The sequence below is a fragment of the Notechis scutatus genome, chromosome 3 (genome assembly GCF_049901735.1).
Source record: "Notechis scutatus isolate UNSWTSFEM ecotype Mainland chromosome 3, rNotScu1.2, whole genome shotgun sequence".
Lineage (NCBI taxonomy): Eukaryota > Metazoa > Chordata > Lepidosauria > Squamata > Elapidae > Notechis > Notechis scutatus.
This window is the reverse complement of record NC_142011.1, coordinates 55,307,398-55,331,578: the sequence shown is the minus strand read 5'-3', so window position 1 is coordinate 55,331,578 and position 24,181 is coordinate 55,307,398. Positions and strand designations below refer to the sequence as shown.

Below are 24,181 nucleotides of genomic sequence, written 5' to 3'. Positions count from 1 at the left end.
GTGCTAGTCGGGAGCGAAGTTGGTCGATGTGGCGCTTCCACGTTTTCCCATCATCAGTTTGTAAACGGTAGGATCGAGGGCCCGTAGGTTGGGTTACGGTAGCAGGGACCCACAATGGGTCGCCGGAAAAGTTTTTTGCAAAGACTAGGTCGCCTACCTTGAATGTGCGACACCTGCTGCTGGACCCCAGGGGCTTCTCCGGCGTGTAGGCAGGGTGTAGGCGATCAAGATGTGAGCGAAGTTTTCGGCCCATGAGCAGTTCGGCTGGGGTTCTGTTTGTGGTGCTGCTTGGGGTGATATGCTGGAGGAGAAGCATCCTGGTCACCTTGTCATCGATGTCCCCATGTTCCATCCTGTGTAGCATTTTCTTTATGAATTGGACCATGCGCTCAGCCCTGCCATTGGCCGCCGGGTGAGCCGGTGAAGTTAAAGCGTGGCGTATTCCCCGGTCTGCTAGGTACTGTTCAAATGCCAGGGCAGTGAATTGGGGGCCATTATCTGAGACCAGGACATCTGGCAACCCGTGCGTAGCGAATAGTCTATTTAGTTTTTTGACAACTGCTTCTGTGGTGGTGCTCTTCATTTTGTGGACCTCCAGCCAGTTGGAATAGGCATCTACTGTTATAAGAAATGTGTGTCCCTTGGTGGGTCCCGCAAAATCGATGTGGATACGGGACCAAGGACCTCGAGGCGTTTCCCATTCAGTCGGTGGGGCTTTTGGTGGAGCTGAGCGAGTTTCCTGACATTTGGTGCAGGTCGCCACCCAGGTCTCTATTTGCTTATCTATACCTGGCCACCATGCGTAGCTCCTTGCCAGTGCCTTCATGCGCACGATGCCTGGGTGTCCATCGTGCAAGAGTTTTAGAACTTTATGCTGTAGTCTCTCAGGGATTACGACTCTGTCTCCCCACAAGATGCATCCTTTTTGGGAGAAAAGTTCTGTCTGTCGGTTTTTGAAAGGCCTAAGGATGTCGCTGGGTTCGTTGTCAGGCCAACCTCTTTCCACCCAGCTGAGGACTCGTGCCAAACAAGGATCTTTCTTTGTTTCCAAGGCGATGTCCCGTGCAGTCAGGGGTGGTGAAGGAAGAGTTTCTATTTGTAGTGCAGCTAGAGTTGGAGCTGGGTCGCTTATGACTTCTGGAAGCGGAAAACGGCTCAAAGCGTCAGTGTGGGGAATGGCTTTTCCGGGCGGTATAGTAGTTGGTAATTGTATGCAGCCAGAAACTCTGACCAACGTGTCATTCTGGGTGATAAAATGTGGGGAGTTGGTTTGTCTCCCACTAAGATGCCAAGTAATGGTTTGTGATCGGTGATTATGGCAAAGGGTCTTCCGTATACATACTCATGGAATCGTTTGATCGCGGACACGATAGCGAGAGCCTCTTTATCGAGTTGGCTATAGTTTCTCTCGGTTTTAGATAAGGTTCTTGAAAAAAACGCAATAGGTGCCCCAGTTCTGTTTGGCAGGACGTGGCTCAAGATGGCTCCTACTCCAAACGGTGAGGCATCGCAGGTGACAGTTAAAGGTAAAGTCTCGTTATATTGCATTAATACAGCATCTGAAGTTAAAAGTCTTTAACTTGCTGAAAGGCTCATTCTTCCCGGTGTCCCCAGATCCAGGACGCCTTCTTGTCGAGGAGCCTATGCAGGGGTTCAGCAATGGTTGCTTTCTGGGGCAAGAAGATGTTATAAAAATTAATGAGTCCCAGGAAGGCTTGGAGATCTGTTTTATTCCTAGGTCTTGGGGCGTTTTTTATGGCAGCTAGTTTTTTCTCAGTAGGGTGAATTCCTTGTTTGTCAAGAAGGTACCCCAGGAATTCAACCCTCTCAGTACATAGTTGGCACTTGTCTTTCTTGACCTTCAGGCCGACGTCTTTGAATTTCTGGAGAACCATTCTGAGTTGTTTTTCTAATAGGCTTTTAGTGGGGGCAGCTATCAAGACACCATCGAAGTAGGGCACAACCCCTTTTATGCCCTGTAACAGTCTCTCCATCAGACTTTGGAAAATGCCCGGTGCTACACTCACTCCGAATTGGAGTCTATTACACTTGAATGCACCCCTGTGCGTGACTATAGTCTGGGCTTCTGCAGTCTGTGCATCTACGGGCAGCTGCTGGTACGCCTGGGCTAGGTCCAATTTTGCAAATATTTTTCCACCTCCCAAGGAATGAAGAAGGTGTTGGACCACAGGTACGGGGTAAGCGCTCTGCTGAAGCGCGTGATTTAGGGTGGCCCAGTAGTCCCCACAAATTCTCAAGGATCCGTCAGGTTTTATGGGGGTTACAATTGGGGTCTCCCATCGGGTGTGGTCAATCGGTTCCAACACGCCCTGGGCTATTAATTTTTCCAATTGTTCATCAATCTTTGGCTTGAGTGCAAATGGCACTTGACGAGGCTTAAGGCGAATGGGTGCAACATCAGGGCTGAAATTAAACGATATGGGGGATCCTTTGTACTTGTCTAGTTCCTCGGTAAACACGTCCTGGAATTCCTGGACGAGGGCCACTTCCCAGTCATCGCTTCCGGTCTGGTGGATGCCTGCTAGTTCAATTCCTAGCGGCGCGAACCACTGCAAGCCTAGCAAGCTGGGCCGATCTCGATCGACGATGGTAAGAGGAAGAGTTGCAGTGTGGTCTTTGAAAGATACTTGGATGTGGCTGGTACCGGCAACTGGGATTCTATTTCCTTGGTAGTCTTTTAATATGATTTTTTGAGTGCTGAGGTCCTGGCGACGGATGTCAGGGATCAGCTGTTTGAGGGTTTTCCAAGAGACCATTGATAAGGACGACCCGGAGTCGACCTCCATAACACATGGTTGATTTGCAATGGTGACCTTCACTCAGATTTTCCTTGCATCCAGGGATGAAGCGTGGCCGATGGTGATGGTTTGATGGGTCTCTTCTCGTCTAGTTGAATTGGCGGGTGCTCTATTTCTGTAGTGGTAGTGGCTCCATTGGTTGTTTAGGCGGTCCCGAGTTATTGGTGGGGTGCCTGTTGTCTGCCGGAAATTATATTCTCTTCGGTTTGGGTTGGATCCTCGTTTGCTTCTGCATACTTTTGCGATGTGGCCCCTCTTTCCACAGAAACGGCAGAGTGCGTCTAGGAATTTGCAGTCTGACCACGGGTGATTACCCCCGCATCCAGCACATTGCCGCGAAGATTTAGGGTTCCGCTGGTCTCGCTGGTCGCGTTCTGACCTGAGGCGGTTGACCTCCTCTTCCTCGCTTTCTGATGAGGATTCGAGGTCTTCATGGTGGGTGGCCGTTGTGTGCTTCTCGGAGAAAGGCGTAGTGTCACTGGCGAGTTGGTGGTGCGGTGCCTTCGCTCGGCGCATTCGAGCGGCTGATTTCCTGGTTGCTTCTGCTGCAGTAGCCTCGGCGATGACATCTGCGAGGCCGATGTCCCCCTTCGCCATAATTTTGCTCTGGGTCGTAGGGTCTTCCAGGCCCAGAACAATTCGGTCTCTCAAGGCTTCCTCGAGGTTTGCGAAGCCACAAAGTCCCGCCAGGTTCCTGAGATCAGCGATGAAGTCTCCAACACTTTCGCTTTTCTGTTGGTTCCTCTGGTAAAACTCGTGTCTTCTGATGAGTGTTGGCACTGCCGGTGCATAATGGGCCCGGAGGATCGGCGCGAGGTTGTCCCAATCCATTGTCTTGACTTCGGCCGGTTTCACAAGTGCTTTTGCCATTTTAAAAACAGCGGGCCCGCAATGGGTTAGGAATACAGCTTGTTTCTTGCCAGGCATAGCATCTTTTAGATTGTTGGTCTCCAGGAACATCTGGAACTTGTCCATATACGAGTCCCAGTCTTCGTTAGCCGGGTCAAATGGAGCGGGTGGTATGGCGCTGCTGGTCATTCTGTCGCTAGCGGGTGCGCTCTTAGCCACATGCTCTGTTTGGTGTTCAGCGAGTGTTCAGTCAGCTCTATCGTCTCCGCATCCCACCTTCGTCGTCAGTGTTAGATCTGGAGGAGTGGGCACAAGGAACGGAGACGAGGCATCGAATAGTGACTCAACTCTTTATTAGTGACTTCAGAAAGAGAGCGAACGCTTGGGCAGCAGCAGCTCCTTTTATAGAGCTGGCTGCTGTCACAATGTCCAATGATTCAAGTTTGCCGCGCTGGAAGCGTCCAATCGGCGGCGACCCGCTATCAGCCAATCAGATTAGCCAGAGACGACCAATCACGATCTGCTAACTGCGGGCCAATGAGAAGTGCAGGATTACGAGCCTGCTGTGGAAGTAAAACTATTAGGATTCAAAACCAATGCGTTTGCTTAGTTCGTAACATTGGGTTTGCCTATATTGCTGTCAAATGATTCACAGAATATCTGCTACTTAAAACAGCTTTGTCAGCCCTCCACTGTGGAAACTTTAAGACTTAGGGCTATCATTTTATCTAGATGCAACTCTTCATTTTTTAAGATGGTCATTTATAATATTTGCATCTCTGCATTTGCCTAAGAATTTTCCTCTCAGAAAAAAAAGAAATGCCACGATGGCATCTTGATTATGTGCAGTTGGATTGTGCCATATTATCTATAATTCACTTCCTGAGTCTGAGATTGCTCACTAGCTTCCTATATGAATTTGTAATGCCCAATTGCCCACGTGTAAAAAGTGATGTAAACATCCTACCTCTTCTCAAGAATGCACATTGGGAGACTGAAACTGGAAATAAAGAGCAAGACAAGATTTGGATGCTGCAACCTACACACATGCTTCTCCTATCAGAGCACTGTCAAGTTTTTATTATTATTATTGGCCTCAGCCTAGGGAATCCAGTAAACAAAAGTGCAGCATTGGCCTGTTACAAAAGATGGTAGATACAGGACAAATGAAAATATCAGAACCTTGTCTAAATCTAATAACTTTTCCCAGATATCTTTAACAGCATCCCTCTCTAAACTAGAGGGTAAATGGCAGTGGAATACTTTTGTGAGAAGTTGGATCTATTTCTCACCCAGTGTGGCAACATGTAATTTGACCTACATTCCAAAGCACACTCCTAATATGCCTATAATACGATTGCTCTATTTTTCTTCTTACAAAGTACTCCCTAGGGTTAGGAACATGTTTTTAGCGCTCCTGCTGCCTACATAACCTGAAGAAAATGTTGGAAAATTGAAAAACCAGCTGTCTCCATTTGCAGTATTTCTGTTGGAGAAAACTTTAGTAAGATTTCAGAGTAAAGCCAAGCATTCTTAGGAAGTGGTTAGTGGAGAGCCCAGATAGGGCATCTTTTGACCAAAGGTCCTAATGGTACAGCCCAAATGATTCTAGTAGCCCCTGGAAAGCTTAAACCTGGAAACAAATCAAGCAAGCTAGAGATACATACTTCATGGATGTTTGAGTGACTCTACCTTTGGGTACAATGATTAATCTGAGATGTAGACTGAGTAGTCTTAAAACTAAAGCAACAAAAAGCCCAAAGATCCTACAGTTTAATTAAACAAAGTAGGAGGGCACATAGCTTTGGATAATTTTCATGTGATGTTTTATATAATAATAATTTATAAGAGAGAATTATACAGCTTCAGGGTGTGTGTGTGTGTGTATACACAAACAGTGATGACATTGTTTAATCAACAGGACCCAAAGCATGCCCATCAATGAAAATAGCCCAGGTGAACAGTTGAAAGACTGGAGGGAGCTACTGTTGGTAAAGCAGGTGTTGCTCTTCCACTACATTGCTAAACACCCACTTTCTGTTGTTTAGTCAGGTATTTTTACACATGAGCCTAATGCTCTTCCAAAATGGTGACGAACACGTGGTTAGAAATAATCTGACCAGGAAGCAAGTGGCATTGTCCTTCCTATTACATTGTGCAACCCTATCATGCACCATTTATTCATTTAACAAATATATAAGGCTGCCCATTACCAGTAGCAAACTCTGAGTAGTGAACAGGAATAAAAACACAATGCAAATATTTTAAAATGCAAACACACACATTAAAAGCCAGCACTATTAAAACACAGAATTCTTAAAGATTACTTACACTTGCTCTGAAGTAAGTTTTGACAGATGCCTAAATAAACAATTTAATCTCCCAATTCCACATTAAGGAGGATTTCCGGTAGCTTAACTTTTGCTGGCTGGTATTGGTTGGTTGGACAGAAGAACATCCCCCTCCTCAGGGGAATTCAGGAATAACTTTCCTCAATGTGCCCTTCACCCAGTAAATAAGTGTACCTCAATCTGGTGGACGACAGGTGCCTGTGGCAGAACAGACATCAATAGTGAAGATAGCAAATGTTATGTCTATTTGGTTTTCTCTTGGCTCACAGGTTGGGAGATGTCACTTTAACTTTGCATTGAGTGAGCGTGGAAAATGAATAAAAACTGTATCATGTGGAGGTCCTTGAAGTCTAATTTGTTCTACAAGCATTATTGGGCTAATTTTGTCAAGCAAACAGGGCTTGACAAAAGCCAGTAATATAGAAGTTCAACTGTCAGATCATATGGACTTCATTGTGTGAATGTTTGGTATTGCCAAGTTTAGGGAAGGAAGAAATAGTACAAGTAGTCCATGCTTAATAAACCACAAATAGGACTGGCAGTGAGACATGGCTGGGGCAGGCTTTTTACATGTGTACCTAATATAAGCCCTACCACAAAATAAGCCCTAGTTAAGACCCTGCCCACTCTGTCCCACAATCTGTACAAGGTGGGATGAGGCTCATGTGTAAAAATCAAACTAGGGCAGGGGTGGGATGGTGGAGCAGTCAAGCAGTGTCACAACAGTTGTGGGGCATGGAACACCTGGCTATGGCAGTCCTAAGGTAAGCGGGTACGGAGCACGTGGCGCAGCGCCACCCCCCCACCCCCACCTTAGCTTGATTTTAATGAATGTGCCTCACCCCACCTTGTACAACCAGATGGTGGGACAGAGTGAGCAGGGTCTTAATTAAGGCTTATTTTGGGGTAGGGATTATTATTAGACATAAACATAAAAATCAAGCTAGGTCTTATTTTTGGGATAGGTATTATTTTCAGGGAAACATAGTATCATAAACACCTGCTTGTTGGAAAGTGCCCCAATTTCAACCATTTCACCATGGGGAGGATGCAATGGTTATAAGCATGAGGGCTAGTCATAAAATTACTTTTTCAACTCCATCATAACTTTGAAAGGTTGCTAAATAGTACAGTTGCTAAGCAAGGACTATCTGTGCTTCTTATTTGTTCTGATTTCTGCAGATCTGGTCAAAGATCCAAGAGTAAACAAAGTTGTGGTTTTTTTTTCCTATCTGGCCAGTTGGCAGCTTGCATACATCAATAAGACAAGCCTCTTTTTTAAGAATCTCAGACTATGTATATTTCATGGCAGATGCCACAGGCCTTAAAATGCACTGCTTGGACTTTTTCATACTGTATCTGAAGTATTGACAAACACTGAATGAAAATGAGTAATTTTAAAATGCTGTCATAAGGCTGGTATGGCATTTTCAGAGCATCTGCTTCTATCTCTGTGAACTGCTGTCAAGCTGCCCTTTCTCAAAAAAATAACACCATGACCCCACTGCATGCACCACAAAGAATCCCAGGGAACAAAGCTCAATAGAACAATGCTTAAAGGACACATTTTTATAGAAAGCGAGACAAGTACAACCATTCCTTTTAGATTCTTATTTCAGTGTCAGAGTAAAGCCAAGCATTCCTAGGAAGTGGTTAGTGGAGAGCCCAGTTAGGACTTTTTTTGACGAAAGGGTCCAATTGTACAGCCCATATGATCCTAATAGCACCTTGAAAGTTCAAACCTGAAAACACATCAAGCAAACTAGAGATACATACTTCATGGATGTTGAAGTCCAATGCCTTTGACACTGAGCAAATGGTGTTCATTTAGAATTGTGCTTGTTTTATATTTATTCACAAGAACCCTTTCAGGTTGCTTAGAATATGTAGTTTTGCCATTGTCATGATCACTAATTTGATCATTTAAGAAGAACAAAGCAGAATTAAATATTTCACTTTCCCTGCATGTACACGTACATTACATGTTGTGAATCTGACCAAAGCCATCTACTACTTTCATCTAGCATTTCAATTCAATTTATTATGACTATATGGTGTCACGTACAATTTTTGTGGGTTAAAATGCCATTAAAATAATGACCCAACTTCTGTGCCAGTTCCTTCACTCATTCCATAATGAGATGGGTTAAGCTGCAGCTTCTCCTTCTTTATCTGCTTACAGTCAGCTCAATAAAGCTTATTTCTGAGAAGACAAGTGTACAATTGTGGTGTCACTATTCACTTAATATCCTTCTCAAAACAATCTCCTTATGAATGGAATTAACACAAGTGTGTGGTTTTGTGGAATGAATCTTTCTAAGCTTATTTACTTGATAATGAATAGAAGGCAATATTCACACAGGCTATTACTGATGCTCAGACAACTCTTAGGGCCTTCTTTGCTTGTACCTAACAAGTGCAACAACAGTAGCATTCTTGACAAGATTTTGCTTTTTCTGCAGCATCCACAAAATACTGCCTTTATCTTGTCCTAAGTCCATGAGTAAGACAAGCATCCTTAGACTACATTAAAATATTTTCCTCTTCATTCTGATGTAACTCAGGAGCAACCTCAGTTTTATAAAAACTGCTAGGACTTGTCACCCATTGCATTGGGAGGAAATCATGGCATTGGCACTGACTGGCAATAGAGGCAAGAGGGACAGGTTAGGGGTTTGCAAGTGGATGGTGCATTTCACACCTGTTTCATTTCAATTTTTGTGGAGGAAGACAAGACTTTTCCCTACATACACTGCAATTTACAGTAGTATTTAATAGCAACAGCAATAGTAGCAACAGCAATAGCACTTAGACTTATATACTGCTTCATAGTGCGTTACAGCTCTCTCTAAGTGGTACAGAGTCAGCATATTTCCCCCAACAATCTGGATCCTCATTTTACCGACCTTGGAAGGATGGAAGGCTGAGTCAACCCTGATTTGGTAAAGATCGAACAGTAGCCTTAGCTTAACAAACTATAAACGTTCAACTCTAAACAGCCAATTTCAAAGAGCATTTTACATTGTCTTATCTGTTTCATTTTCTCCCTCTCTTCCTCATAGCTTCCTTCTGTGCTTGTATTTATTCTAGGGAAATTAAAGGGAAGAGGGAGAAAATGCCACTCTTGTTAAGCTGTCTTTGCTAACATCTGGTCTATTTTCTGAAAAGTGCAGTCCTTCTCATCAGTCAGTTTGTTTGAAACTTTTTGGTGACTACCAGGCACAAAACTTCTTGGCGACGATGGGATACAGAGCCTGATTTATGATCCACAGGGAGAAAAAGTGTTTAACAAGCTGCAACATGCTGACTCAAGTATAGCTGGAGAACACATTAGCTCAAAAGTGGGGAGCTTTGAGGAAGAGTAGAAAGGTAATGTTGAAGATGTGGAATAACCATAACATGGAGCAATAGTATGGAGACAATAAGGTGAACAATGCAAATTCCTAAGTATTTTAAATATCTTTTCTATATGTCATCCCAACCCTGGAGAGCACAGACCGATACCTTGGAAATATGATCAAAACATGTAGAATTTGGGGCAAATGATTCTGCCCAAGGAGATTAATTCTCTTGGTCTTCTAATATGTCAGATCACCCTTGGTAAGATTTCTTGAGGTGGTGGGAATCAACATTGCTTAGATGAATTTAGCAAACTGACACAAAGAGATATCAGCTGGGATATGGCCTTCTTTATTTTGAAAAACTGCTATCTGCAAGTGTTTCTTTTGACATTTTGGTGATTCACTGCAAGGCATACAGAAAGTAGAATTAGGGCAGGTTTATAGGTTGCCACATGACATTATCCTGTTGTTTTTGAAATATGTAGGACAACAATACTCTGAGGAGGTTTATCTTTTATTTACAGACAGACTTTACTGCATTTTATACTCATTTAGTAATAATGACTTCACAGAGAGCAAAATATTCTTCACCTCTATCAGATGCAACAGGAATGAAAATAAATAAATAAAGAGTAGCTATTCTTAATGTTATTAAAATTCATCAGGCTTGGAAAGCACAGAATAATGATTTTTTTTTTTACTGTCCATCAATAAAAGTGATCCATGTGTGCTTCGTAAGAGTAAAAAAACTCCAAAAGTCAACTAAGTTTGAGGGCTTTTGTGGAGCATGAGAAATGGCAAACAATGGGATGAAGCAAATGGCAATACCCCCAATAGTTTTAGGCCTCATTCTTAATCTCAAAATTAATGACTATATATTGTAGAAAGTGTGAACTAGAAATCCCACCAGCCCAATATGGCCAATGATCAGAGGAAATGATAGCTGTGAAGCAATTCTCTTGTGCTATAATGATTACTGTGCATGTGCACACTCGCACACATGTGTTTGCACATGTGTAGGTGGGTGGGGGTGGTAGGGGAGATGGGTATATATATATATATATATATATATATATATATATATATATATATATATATATATATATATATATATATATAGAGAGAGAGAGAGAGAGAGAGAGAGAGAGAGAGAGAGAGAGAGAGAGTCAATCTTCCTGATCTAGTACAGTCCAGATGCAGTAGAACAGCATTTTTATTTTTATGTTCTAAACCAAGAGAAAGCAAACCCTGGAATAGATATATTGGTATTCAATCTCACTGTATTCAATTTTGGAATACTAGAATTTTGTATCTATTGAATATTCTGTTCCTTGTCTCATGAAACCTTGTTATTAATGATTTTTTTTACAAAACCAGATTGCTTTGGATAGTCCGTAGGTTTTGCAAGTAATATTGTCAATATGATTTTGGTCTTTCCCTTTTTTGCTTTCTTGGCCACCTACTATTAAGTGGTAATAAATCTTACAATGTGGGCAGCAAACTAATAATATAAGATAAATTCAGTTAGGAATTTATCCCTGTGGAAAGGGGTAAAAATGTTAAGATGGTGTAGATGGCCAGGCTGAGCCTGAGGGAGGGGGTCAAACAGATCACCAGTCAGTAATTGGGCCTACACGATATCTAAATCCAGCCCACCTTTAATTCCTTGCCTACGGCCAAATAGCTTTGACTGTTAGTAGTTCAGATTCTTGTAGAGAGCTTAAGCTTGCAATAAATCTTTATACACATTTGAACTGCCTGGATCTCCTGATTTCTCTGGGGCTTGACAGATAGTGGGTACAACCACCTTGAAGCACTGAAACCACGCTGCCTGTTAACATGCATGTATAAATGGGGTATACGAAGGTAGAAAAGGTAAAGAGAAGGTAAAAACATTCAGCTTTTTACCTTCTCTTTCTCACCCCAAGCTGGGCTGATAGGAATGAAAGTAGCTTGATACCAGCTGGAGGGACATGATATGATCAGTTGCAAATTTTCAAAGCTTGTGCAAGACTTGACAATAGGAATGCATGTTCTTTCCTGGAATTCAACTGAATTAGAAAACACGGGACAGAATCTACCAACGCTTTTACTGAGGACCAATTGGGTGGAGTGGCATTGTTTAGGTATAAGGTATAATAATATACTACCAAGAGTTTATTTTAAAACTCTTCCTGCCCTGGCAGTTTTGCAATTTCAGTCATCCCAAATTAGCTACTAATTATGATGTTCTTATTTGTACTTTTTTTTTCTTCCTATGCAGCCAATAGCAGCAGTTGCCAGCAGCAATTACGGGGAAAGGTAGAACACCTAACTATCCCCACTCATCATGGGATCAAAATAAATACTACTCCGTCCAACTGATTGAAGCAAAGACATCAGAAGAACTGATCACTGGCAAAGTAGTTTGATTTTGGAACAGTCACAGTTTCAATCTTCATTCAGTTCCGGAACATAACACCTCACCTTATAGCTCCATAAAGAAAGGCTCAGGCTTCCACTTCTCATGAATAATCAATTATACCTTGTGATGAACGTAGCACAACAGTTTTCAGGAAGCTCAAGAGAGATAAGCATTCTTTATATATATATATATATATATATATATATATATATATATATATATATATATATATATATAGATAGATAGATAGATAGATAGATAGATAGATAGATAGATAGATAGATAGATAGATAGATAGATAGATATAGATATATATATATAGATATGTCATCATATAAAAATAGCATATAAGGCGGAAATTTAGTGCTGTAGATTTGCAGAAGAAAATGATAAAGTAATTGTTACTTGTCTTTGATAATTAAGAATATTCCATTCATTCATTTTACATCTCATCTTTCCTCTAGGAAACTCAGCGTGACAGAACTGCTGCCTCAATATTTTTCTTCACAACTACTGTGAGGGAGATTGAATTAAAAGGGAATGACTAACTCAGACATCCAGCAAGCATCCATTGTTAATTATAGCTTGTTTCTTCCCAATCTTAATATAACACCATATCAGCATACAATATGTGAATTTTAATGAAAAATGCATATGCTTCAAGTTGATCAAAACTAAATAAATAAAAACAGAAGGCATCATAACACAACAATTGCTACAATGTTTAACATTTAATTAGCACAATCTGATGGAGTAAGGTGGAGGTGCTGTTAATTCCTAGAAGAAATTGTTAAATAAAAAATGTTGATGACACTGCTTTAAACTGATTGTTGAAGTCCTGGAGAAAAGCATTTAATCTATTTTTATAATAATGTTTAATAAAGTTTATAGTTGTAAGAATAAAAAGAATACAATTTAAGAAACTATAGGAGTAAAAAAATATTTTTTTTTAAAAAAAGTGCAAATAAAAAATATAGTACAGGTAGTCCTCAATTTATGACCACAATTGACCCCAAATTTCCATTGCAGAGCAAGGCCATTAAGTGCGTTTTGCCTTTTCTACCACAGTTGTTAAATGGATCACTGCAGCTAAGTTAATAACGTTGTTAAGTGAATTTGACTTCCCCATTGATTTTGCTTGTCAGGAGGTTGCAAAGGTGATCACCTGATCCCAGGATAATGCAACCATCATAAATACAGTAGGTACCAATTGCCAAGTGGCAAAAATTTGATCACGTGACCATGGGAATACTGCAACAGTTGCAACTGTGAAAAATGGTCCTGTCACTTTTTTTCAGGGCTGTTGTAGCATCAAATGGTCACTAATTGAATGATTGTAAACTGATGACTACTGTGAAGAAAAAAGATAAATAAATTACTTTCCTTTTAATTATGACAAGCACAAACAATTTCATTAATTTATCACTTTCTCTGATAGTACAACCAAAGATCTCTAATTTCCATATCTCATATCTTACTTATAAACAAATTCTTGAAGCCTTTTCATCTAATTCTAATCAGCAAAAATCTATTAAGAGTTACCAGATATTTCAGCTTAATCAAATCAACTAACTTTACATTCCTTTAATTTACTGTTAACATAGTAACTTTACATTCCTTTTACTTTTAACATAGTAACTTATTACTTTATTACAAAATATCTCTTTTTCCCATGTCATATCTTATAAACATGTAAACAAATCTTGTCATTTGATCTTGATTGTCAAGAAACCATTAAGAATTATCAGAAACAACATACATATTTAACGTTGATCAAATAAAGCTGCTTTATATTCCTTCCCTTTGCTTTTAACAATCTTGATCTATAATCCTTTTAAATAGTGTCTCAAAACTCGATTTCTTTTCAGTTTCTCTTTCAAAGTCATCCAAAGCATTTAATACATCTCTTTTGTAAACATGGAAGTGTGCAAGCAGAGCTGCACACATCAGAAAGGGTGTGCAGGAGTCCATGAGAGGTGCTGTGCAAGTTATGGAGAGCACACTGGAGTGTGCAAGTGGCCGATGCAGCATGAGCACAGAGAGGCTGGGGTGGTTGTACTACTGTGTGGTAGACTTACCCAAGCAACTTGCCACCTATCCAGCTGACTTATCCATTGATTTGTTGGAAGTTGTCAGGGAGCATTGGAAATGTGGGTCATGTGACTGGCTGGCTAGCAGTGCTGAAGCAGCAGCAGGCAGCATGGCAGCATGTGATACTGAAGCAATCACTCTCATTCAGCCCAACTCTCCTAACAGAACTGTAGTTATGAAGAAAAGCAGTAATAGGAAGCATCATGCATACTATATAGACAGGGCCAAACATGTTTCTTTGTTACAAGAGTCATTTTTACACACATGAAGGAGACACGCAGTCTTGTTATGTGCTTTGAAGTATTCTTCAGAGGAAAACTGCAATAACTGGGAAGCTTTTGTGAAAAAAGGAGATTGTAAGTGGATCCCCCCTTTAAAAAAACCAGTATTATCTGTGGGAAGAAAAAAAAAAGTAGGTATCACTACTAGCTTTGTTACAATACTTTGCTTTGTCTGGAAAGATGAGATCAGTATGGTGGTTTACTTGTGTGAGATGCATTGCCATATTATTAGGTCCCTAGATGTATGAGAGACTGTCAATGTCTTAACCCAATGTTGGAGGCTGTAACAACCTGGATGGGATTATACAGGCTGATGACTGAATTCAAGCAAGATGGAATTCTCGTAGTTCACTGATGTTCTCTACTGTCTCTAGTGTTGTTCCTTGTTGGAGTGGCACTGTCTCTGAAACAGTGGATACCCCTGAATGCATGGCTACTGCTATATAGCAGGTGGGGGATGTATCCCCTGCCCTTTCTCAAGGCGCAGGTAGTGTGCCAATTGCAGCTGTCCCTTCAGTATGTGTCAGTCCTTTAAAAAACAAAGTTATGAATGCTAATAGTATTTTTATCACAAAGTTACAGAAACATAATCTTTCAAGTCTGGATATGCTTCTCCCTTCTGTCTATGTGAGAAGTAGGGTCAAGTCTGATATGCTTACATTTCTGTCATATAATATATAAATATATTAATATATATTAAAATTTTGCCTTCATTACCACTGGTTTGGACTATTTCAATGCATCTTAGGTGGGTCTGCCATTGAACACAACCCAGAGGTTTCAATTAGTCCACAATACAGCGACCCAGATGTTAGTTGCTAGACTTTGTTATAATCACTTTACACCTTTACTCTGCATTTACTCTGTAGGGACTGGCTCCGTATTTGCCTCTGAATACAGTTGAGAGCACTGGTCTTAACCTCTAAAGCTTTACATGACTTGACCTTAAGGTACCTACAAGACCACATGGTTCAACTAGTTTCACCCTGCCCAAAATCTATGTTCCAAGACAACCTGCTGGAAATCTCCAATTCCATAAAGGAAGTGGGGGATGAGGCTTGCAGATTCTGTACTTTTGGTTGGTATGTCTGCACCTTTGAATAGCCCCTACCCAGGAATTTGATCCACTTTTGTGCTATCAAATGTTATAAAAATAGAAGATGTTCAGGAATCCTTTGAAATATGGGTTGTAACCAATAGTTCTAATGCTATGGAGGTTAGGATTTATTTTGCTACTTTCTTTCATGTGTTTTTATTACGGACTTGTTATTCTTTGTAATGATGGAGGATGTAAAGACTAAGAACCCTGTGATGGGCATCAATCTAATCAATAAATGGAATGAATAATACATTTCTCTGGCCCTTCTCTCCTCCTGAAAATAAAAACGTGCTTTATATAAGTTGTTACTGCTTCCTTTGTTGCTGATAAGTAATTAGAATCTTTGCACTTACTAATCAGAATGCTGGGGGTGTGGAATAATCAGGACTGGCAAGTAGTGACATCAGGTCTCACCATTAATCTGCTGATCTGATTTATTATTTGGGTGAAACAAATATACTCTTCTGTTGTATACAGTTATGAAGCAATCAGATTTATTGTACTTTTTTTTTAAAAAAAAGTGTTTATTCAAAATTTCAAAAAAAAAGTTTAAAAAAGAGAAACAAGTTGCCACATTTTACAGCGTTGTCAAACAGTGTTCATGTACCTTAGTGTCAATTCAATTCATTTACTACAAATATATCTATTGCTTGTTTACTAAGTCCTTACTTATTGTATTATTTACATATATACATATTTACATACACATATGTCATGTATCCTGTTCTTCTTTAGAGTTTCTTTGGTCATTTTCACTAAACATCTTTACTTCCTTTTTTTAGCCAATTATACCATATATTCCATATTATAAAAATACTTCCTTCTTCTTTATTTTTTAATAGATTTATTGTACATGTTAAATGAATGTGGGTGAAACTGTTACCATCTGAAAAATCTTCTTACATGGACAAAATATTGAAGCTGTTCATGCCAGCAAGGACATGAGACATTTTTACAAGGCAAGTTTGATTAAATCCAGTTAAAATTCACACTTCGCATCTACAAATAAGATCCTCTGAATTAACTGGTGTTTTCCACCCTCAAATGTTTTAAAAATTTGAGAACAATTACTTACAGCATTTAACTTATTAATTACCAAGGCTTACTAATATTTTAACTTTGTTTGACTTATCTAATATTTGTTGTTCTTGACTGTATGATCATTTTAAAATTATTATATAAGATCGGTCCTTTGATTTCCTCTCCCTCCTTTTCCCATTTTACTGTCATTGTTTGCAGAGATACATAGTATAAATTATATTTGTTCGATTGCTGTTCATGTTTCATTTCTACTTGTGTAATCACCATCTGCAAACCAAATCTTGTGGCAGAAAAAATGGTACATACAACATGCATAGTATTTATATATATATTGTGGGGAATGAGACAAGCAGCATGTTAGATGGTCAAGAGGTCATGAGGATTACTTAAAGCCTCCTTTAGTAAAACAGTAATTAAAAATAACAAGATTTTCCTGCATAAACTAGATGGTTAAAATAATGCTGATGAGAATCTCTTATCCATATGCAAATCCTGCCTCTATTTTTACTCCTAAAATTGTTAAAAAAATTTAAATTCATCCACACATATTCTTATAATTGCCAGCCGGAGATATCTGCAAGGTGTGGTTTAAAAAAAACATGGCATGTGGATTTTTGGCTGTTTTAGCTATGCTGGTATCATAGTTTCAGGAAAATTCCCACAAATCAGAAAAATATACATTTGCTTAGTTTCTATTGTACACAATATCATCTACAAACAATGTTTCCTATATTTTTATATTGAACAATATGATCAGTCACTAGGCAGAAGAATAAAGAGGCATAAATCTGACTTTAAAAATGGTAATATTAAAAAAAAATGAGGCAGTTCTCCAAGCCTCTGACCTCAAGGTGCTCTTGAGATTCTTGAGAAAAGAAATTGTAAAGGCCAAGTTTATCACAAAACAGCAGATGTTGAAACCAATAATAAATGTTAAAAGGTTTCTCATGATTAATCAAATTGCGTTTCCTTATATGGTACTTGCACCATTCCCAAAGGAATGAGTGCACGGCTGTGAAGTTTTCCACAGGGCTACTGAATTACTTTACTTTTGGCTCAGCTGTGATTCAACAGGAAACTCACTCCATTTGATATACGCGGTGATAGAGATCTATAAAAGCTCAGCATTAAGATACCACAAGAATCTCCATTGCTTTATCTATATAAATGTTTTTCTGAAAACATTTAGAATACCTTATCAAGAAACCTTTTTTTCAACTATTGCAAATATTGCAATTACTATTGCAGTGTTGTTTTACATGCAGTGTGATCTTTGCAATTTCTGTTTCCACAACTGTGTCTAATTTCAGACATCAATCCCACAGACATAGGGTTATCAGATCTAGGCAGCATAAATCAAAATGCAAAGATGTTCGGAAAACTCTAATATTCTTGGCTGCCAACTAATGGTCATCCAGATTTTTAAGGACCAGATGTGGTACTACAAAGAAATGTGTTTGAATATTAGTAGCTTAGGTTGGTAGTTAGGGGTTTGGTTTGAGCTTGGCGCAAACATTTTGTCACCATTTGAGGAGACATAGTGCATTTTGAATAGTGCTTGTCTGTCAGAACACAAGTCTTTAAATACCTTTTTATGAGATGCAAATTAGTGTCAATGTTGTTTGTTTAGATATTTCTGAGTCACGGTCTGATTCTACAAAAGAAAGCTTACAAAGAAAAAGAAATTGCTCATTACAAATGCTTTCAACTGTTTTAGAAATTAATATCTTACTACTAAATCTATTTTTAAATTATCCACAGGTAGTCCTTGAGTTCATTTAGTGACCATTCAAAGTTACAATGGAATTGAAAAAAGTGACTTATGGCAGTTTTTCACACTTACGACTGTTCCCCATGATCACACGATCAACATTTGGCTGCATGGCAACTGATTCATATTTATGACGACTGCAGTGCCCCAGGGTCACGTGATCATTTTTGTGACCTTCTGATAAGCAAAGTCAATGGGGAAGCCAGATTCACTTAAAAACCATGTTATTAACAACTGCAGTGATTCGCTTATCAACTTTGGCGAGAAAGGGTCATAAATTGGGCAAAAGTCACTTATCTGAGAATACAATTCATAGCTACAGAAATGTTGGATTCAATTGTGGTCGTAAGTCAAGGACTACCTATATTTCCTACAAGCTGTATTCTATATTCTTTAAAGTCCATTTTCACTGTATTTTCATAAATTTCTGTATCACTAATATACCTACTGTTGACCTCTGTATTTCCTTTGTCTTCAATCCTGTACATATCTAATCAGAAGTGATCTGATTATTGCAAATTGCTGGTGGAAACAGCCTCCTTATAATCTATTGGCTCTGAGACAAAGGTACATATTAATTGGGACCAAGATAAGTGCAATTACAGGTTAATCAAAATATGTCTAGTCTCTGGATCATAGGAAATAATAGCCCTACTATTTCCTGCATCAGCCAGACCCATACCTTGAGAATTATGTCAAATTCTGGGCATGTTTCATACAATTTGGAACAGGTCTAGAGAAAGGCATTGATGATAGCTGAGGGAACTGAAGCTAATTCTAAAAAGGTCATAGCAAGAAAAATTGAGAAGTTTTGTCCTGAGATAAAACAACTGAAGAGATGTAATACAGAACTAGGTCACATCCTATTTTCTGTTGTCCCAGTGTACAGAATACTGGTCCTAGATGCCCAAAGGCAGTACTTCCTAACAGTAAGAGTGGTTCAACAAAGGAGATTGTGAGCTTTCCATTCCTAGAGAAATTTTAGTGGCAGCTACACAACCATTTGTTGAGGTTGCTTAATTTGGATTTCTGCACTGGACAAGGGGTTGGACCTGATGGCCCAAATAGGTCCTTCCAACCCTATTACACTATGATTCACTATGACACCAGTTCACAGTGCCTAGCTTTCTCCTGTTGATTCTTGTCATATCAACAGAACTTAGATAGTTTTGGGACCGGAGCATTCAGTCCCTCAAAGGTTCTTGTCATTTCTGTGCAAGCAGGCAAAATTACAGGTACACTGTGAGATTTCTGTGAGCTAAAAATGAGCTCTATTTGCTCTCCTTGCCAACCCAAGGTCATTCTACTGTTCTATACTTTCCTAACAAGGCAATTCCAATGATAGAAATAATTAGGTCAATTCCACTTCTAAGCTGCCAGTGTTACCATACAATTGAAAGAGCTTGATACATGGAAGTAAAGTACTGAGCCTTTCCAGCTGAGCCAGCTTAAGGCAACAGAGGTGAATAAGCAGTACTTGTCAATGTTTTTATGTTCCCTTAGCAATGGATGGAATTTGTTATATCAACTCCAAATTGGTATGGGGAGGAGATCCAATCTCGGGGCTTCTCCAGCATTTATAGATGAAAGGAACTCTCCGAATGCTCTTTGATGTTTATTTAGGCAAAAGCACAGTTAATGGGAGAGGAAGTGAAGAGATCACAGATATCGAAAGTGCAAATGAGAACATTCTATTCTGTCTATTTGCTTTTGCTTCATATGTTATTATGCTTCTTACGCTTATTGTTTTGCTTCTAATGCTATATTCAGCAAAGCAATGACTGGATTCAATATTTAATTACTCGATTCTACCTTGCCTTGTGAAACTAGGCGGTGTGGAAAGAGCAACTATTTTCAGAATAAGGGTAGGAGCGAACATCTGTGCTTAAGACAATATGCGTATGCATACACATAGTTTGCTCAAATGAAGAAAATGTAGAAACCCATAATTGGCAATTAAAATACATGAGTCTTACATATTTTGCCTAGTCACCTCTAGTGTTCCATGTCAGCTGGTGGTGATGATTATGGCAATTGTACTGATTGGGCCAGTTGAAGACAATGGGAGGTGCATTCTAATAGATTATAAAGGCAGCCAGCTAGGGAAGCCTGGAGTAATGTTAACTGCGAGTTTGTAACTTCAGAACATACATCGTTAGCATGACAACCTTTAGAAAAAGTTCACTTTGCTTACTTCATCTTTGTCAGCTAGCAACCCAGTAAGATAGGAACAAAGAAGACAGAATGGTGGCTAGATCTAAGAAAGGGTGAGTGTTGAAGGATAATGATGTAGAACAAATGTGGCAGTGGCAAACTACTCTGATATATGTGCATGAACTACAAGTAGTCGATTTACAACCACAATTGAACCCAAAATTTCCATTGCTAAGCAAAACAGTTGTTAAGTGAGTTTTGCCCATTTTATGACCTTGCCACAGTTAAGTGAATCACTGCAGTTAAATTAGTAACTCAGTTACTAAGTGAATCTGGCTTCCGCACTGCTTGTCAGGTCACAAAAGATGATCACATGATATTGGCACACTGCAACCAACATAAATACATGCCAGTTGCCAAGTCACTGGAATTTGGTCATGTGGCCATGGGGATACTAAATTGGTTGTAATTTGAAAAATGAACATGAGTCATTTTTTCAGTGCCATTGTATCTTTGAATTGTCACTAAACAAATGATTGTAAGTCAAGGACTACCTGTATATGGACCAGAGTTGAACTTAACTCAGGGGAATGCTTAGCTTTTTCATTAATATGAAAGAAAAATTTCCAGTGGATTGAAGAACATAACTTTTCTACTTTTGAAAGTGAAATGGGGCTCCTGGCAAAAAAAAAAAAAGCAATCTGCAAAAGTTAAAAAGGAGCAAGAAGCATTTCCTGCAATCTAGGATTTCTCCTTTTGTTTTATTCCTCTCATCTTCCCAACATCTAGAACAGCTGTAATGGATTTTAGAAGGTGGTGATTGTTCCTGAATGAATGTTCTGGTTGCCAACTATTTGTGCAAACTCCACTTTTATTTAAGTTTCCCAAAGGTCCATTTGTAGATTTATATAAATACGGTGACATAATCCCATGTTATGTGTCTTCACATGAGGTTTCTTTCTTAGTTGGGTCTTAGATATTCTTAGTCTTAGTTAAGGATTGTACTTGCCAAACACTGGAAAGAAAAAGAGATGCTGACTGTTGAAGAATAGATTTGGAAATTGCCAGAATTAGCAGAGATGGTGAAATTAACTGTTTTGATTAGAGATGAGAGACTGGAAACCGTTTATGGACTTTTTTACATGCTAAATATAATAACAGATGGTTAACAGAGGAATTTGAAGAATAGTGTTAGCTCAACCTGTTGACTGCTTTTTCTTCTTTCTTCTTTTATACAGTATATACCTGTATATGTATTTGTAAAATGGGAAAATTTATTGCTTTTTCTTTTCTTTCAGCAACCAGCCAGGGTGGATCTCACATGTTTATTGTTAAATTTAATTGAACACTTTTTCCTCCTTTTTGTAAACTGTTTTGTCTTTTTGTTGTTGAATACATGCTTTTGTTTTGTTTCATTTTGTTTGCTTTACCATTTTGTATTTTATTTTCTATGATAAATATAAATGATATTCTTAGTCAGGGTTATCTAAACCTGTGATCTACCCTTCATTTTAATTTAGTTCATTACTTCCCTACATTTTCTAAACAATGCTGCATAATGCAAATCTCATTAGCAAAATAAATAAAAGCTTGTTACATTTTTTTAAATGTGAGAAAATCTTTCTAAAAACAAGGCACCATTTTCTTTTGCCTCTCTTTGAAGAGAGGATAATCACATTTCAGTCATGCTCTATTTTTGTATGTCATCTGAATGCCCTTGGTGATGACATGAAGGATATTGAAGGCACAATAAATCATTTGCTGTTGTGCACAATTGTCCAACTACAGATTGTATCAGGTTGTACACAAGAGAAAGAGGTGTCCATCACACCAACTAGAATAATGATAAAATAGTATAGACAGAGACTATGAAAATAATAAGGTGTTATTCTCTCTTTTATTAATAGGTTATTCTCAAATACCCTGCATTCATAAGACAATATTTTTTCTTTGTCTATGGACAGGAATGAACATTTTCTAAAGTGTTACAAGAAGTATCAACATGATTTAGACTTCTAAGTAAAACAATAATTATTTTAAAATACTAAGTAAAGAACTTACTTATCAATTATTTACGCTATGGTTATAGTCCTTCCAGACTGAGTGGGTTTCAAACCATCAAAAGAAAATACAATGCAAATGAATGGTTTCATATAACCACTGGTGAATTCATCATTATTCTTTACTGGAGTAACAGCAACTTTCAATCTGAACATTGTAATAACTGTCCAAACATACTGAACAATACTTTGTCAATTTTGTACTGTTGTGGTCACACCCGAGAATCATTCCAATAAACTTTAAAATATTTATCTGAACATCGTTTCAAGGTCAACATAATCATTATATGAAATGTTCTTACATTAGAGTAAATGCATAAACTATGGCAAAGCTGTGGATTAGTGATTAAATTGCTTTGCAAACATGATATTTTACTTTACGATAAAATAATGGTATGTAACAGGAGCTTTGCAGATGGGTAACTGTGTATCTTTTGTTGCTATTGTAATAGTTCCTACAACATGATCTCTATTATGGGGAAATATGAATTAACATTGTTTGGCAAGCATAATCCCATGCTTTAATCATACTTTTAGAGTATTAAAATAGATCTCCTTGTACTGTGAGTTGCAACTTTCTACATATCTACGGGGTGGTTAGGATTTAGCTAGATGCTTCATCAATGTCAGTGGAGTCATTTAGCTTGAATAACCCGATGTAATTTGAGAGGAGTAAGGGCTGATCCTATTTAGATGCCAAATCTCATTGTTCAGTGGTAAAGTATTATATTTACTGTTATATTCTTAGGGTGATCTTTCAAAGCATTATGAAAACTAGTTGTTTTGCATTTAAAATACCAATTAAACTTTAAACTAAATGCTTTCAGTCTTTTAACCAGTTAAATGAATTTATTGTGCAATCTCTCTGACATCAACAATACAAGTTGCATTATGCTCATGCAGAATGTATTCTGTATCTAATTAACATCAGTTTAATCCTATCCATATATATTCAGTTCATATTATGTATATGTATGTATGTATGTATGTATGTATGTATGTACCGTATGTATGTACATACAGATATATACAGATGTATAAATATGTTTACATGTACATACACACACATGGAGAGAGAGAGAGAGAGAGAAAGAGAGAGAGAGAGAGAGAGAGAACGAGAACTGCACCTACATCTGAAGGAGTTTCCATTGATTTCTTCCCTATTGAAGATGCCATGGAAAATAAACAAAAGATACATTTTTGTTGACCTTCATTAATGGACAGATTAAGAGATCTACTCTATATTCAAGTATTATAAATGCAACTAGATCTTTGCATTGGAAGCAGAACAACTTGCACGTGTGTATGTTTTTTTAATGGACATAATAATAAATGATGCTTTTATTTTCAGTCCTTTCCCTTGGCTGGGAAGTAGTCTGCTGTGCAATGTTATCACCCCAGGTTGATGGAAGGTCTATCTAGAAATGTCCTCATATGTGGCTTCTAATGCCATATTACCTACTTCTCCCCTCCCAACTCTCACCAACTCTCTGCTCAGTGCAAAGTTTAGCTGTCCTAATGGATAGCCAAGGTCTTCTTGAAAATCTCCAAACAAAAGAAGTCTCACTACTTTGCTAGATATTTGATTGTAACTGTTAAGAATGATTTTTTTCATAATGTTCAGGAGAAATCTACCTGATTATAAAGTAAGACTACTAGCTCTTCTACTGCTCCTTTCTAATTACAGCTATTTAAGTCCATGGACAGTGCTATCATGTTCTCTCTCAAACTTTTGATGTTGTCTAGTTTCTTCATTTTTTTTTCTCTGATGGGATTTATTCTCCATAGTTCTAATAATCTTTGTTCCTGTCTTGTCATTAAGTGAATCTGACTTTCCCATTGTCTTTGCTTGTTGGAAACCAGCTGAGAAGGTCACCAATGGACCTTCCCAGGATACTGCAAACATTGTAAATAGGTGTT

General features: G+C 38.6%; 1 long non-coding RNA gene across 1 annotated transcript in view; it reads right to left on the bottom strand.

Annotated features, from left to right (window-relative positions):
* LOC148131196 (uncharacterized) overlaps positions 1-6,070 on the bottom strand; it is a 31,592-nt gene extending 25,522 nt beyond the window's left edge. Inside the window, exon 1 of the long non-coding RNA XR_015748555.1 lies at positions 6,000-6,070. This is a non-coding gene — a long non-coding RNA (uncharacterized LOC148131196). The remainder of the gene's footprint in view (positions 1-5,999) is intronic.
* Between the last annotated feature and the right edge of the window lie 18,111 nt (positions 6,071-24,181).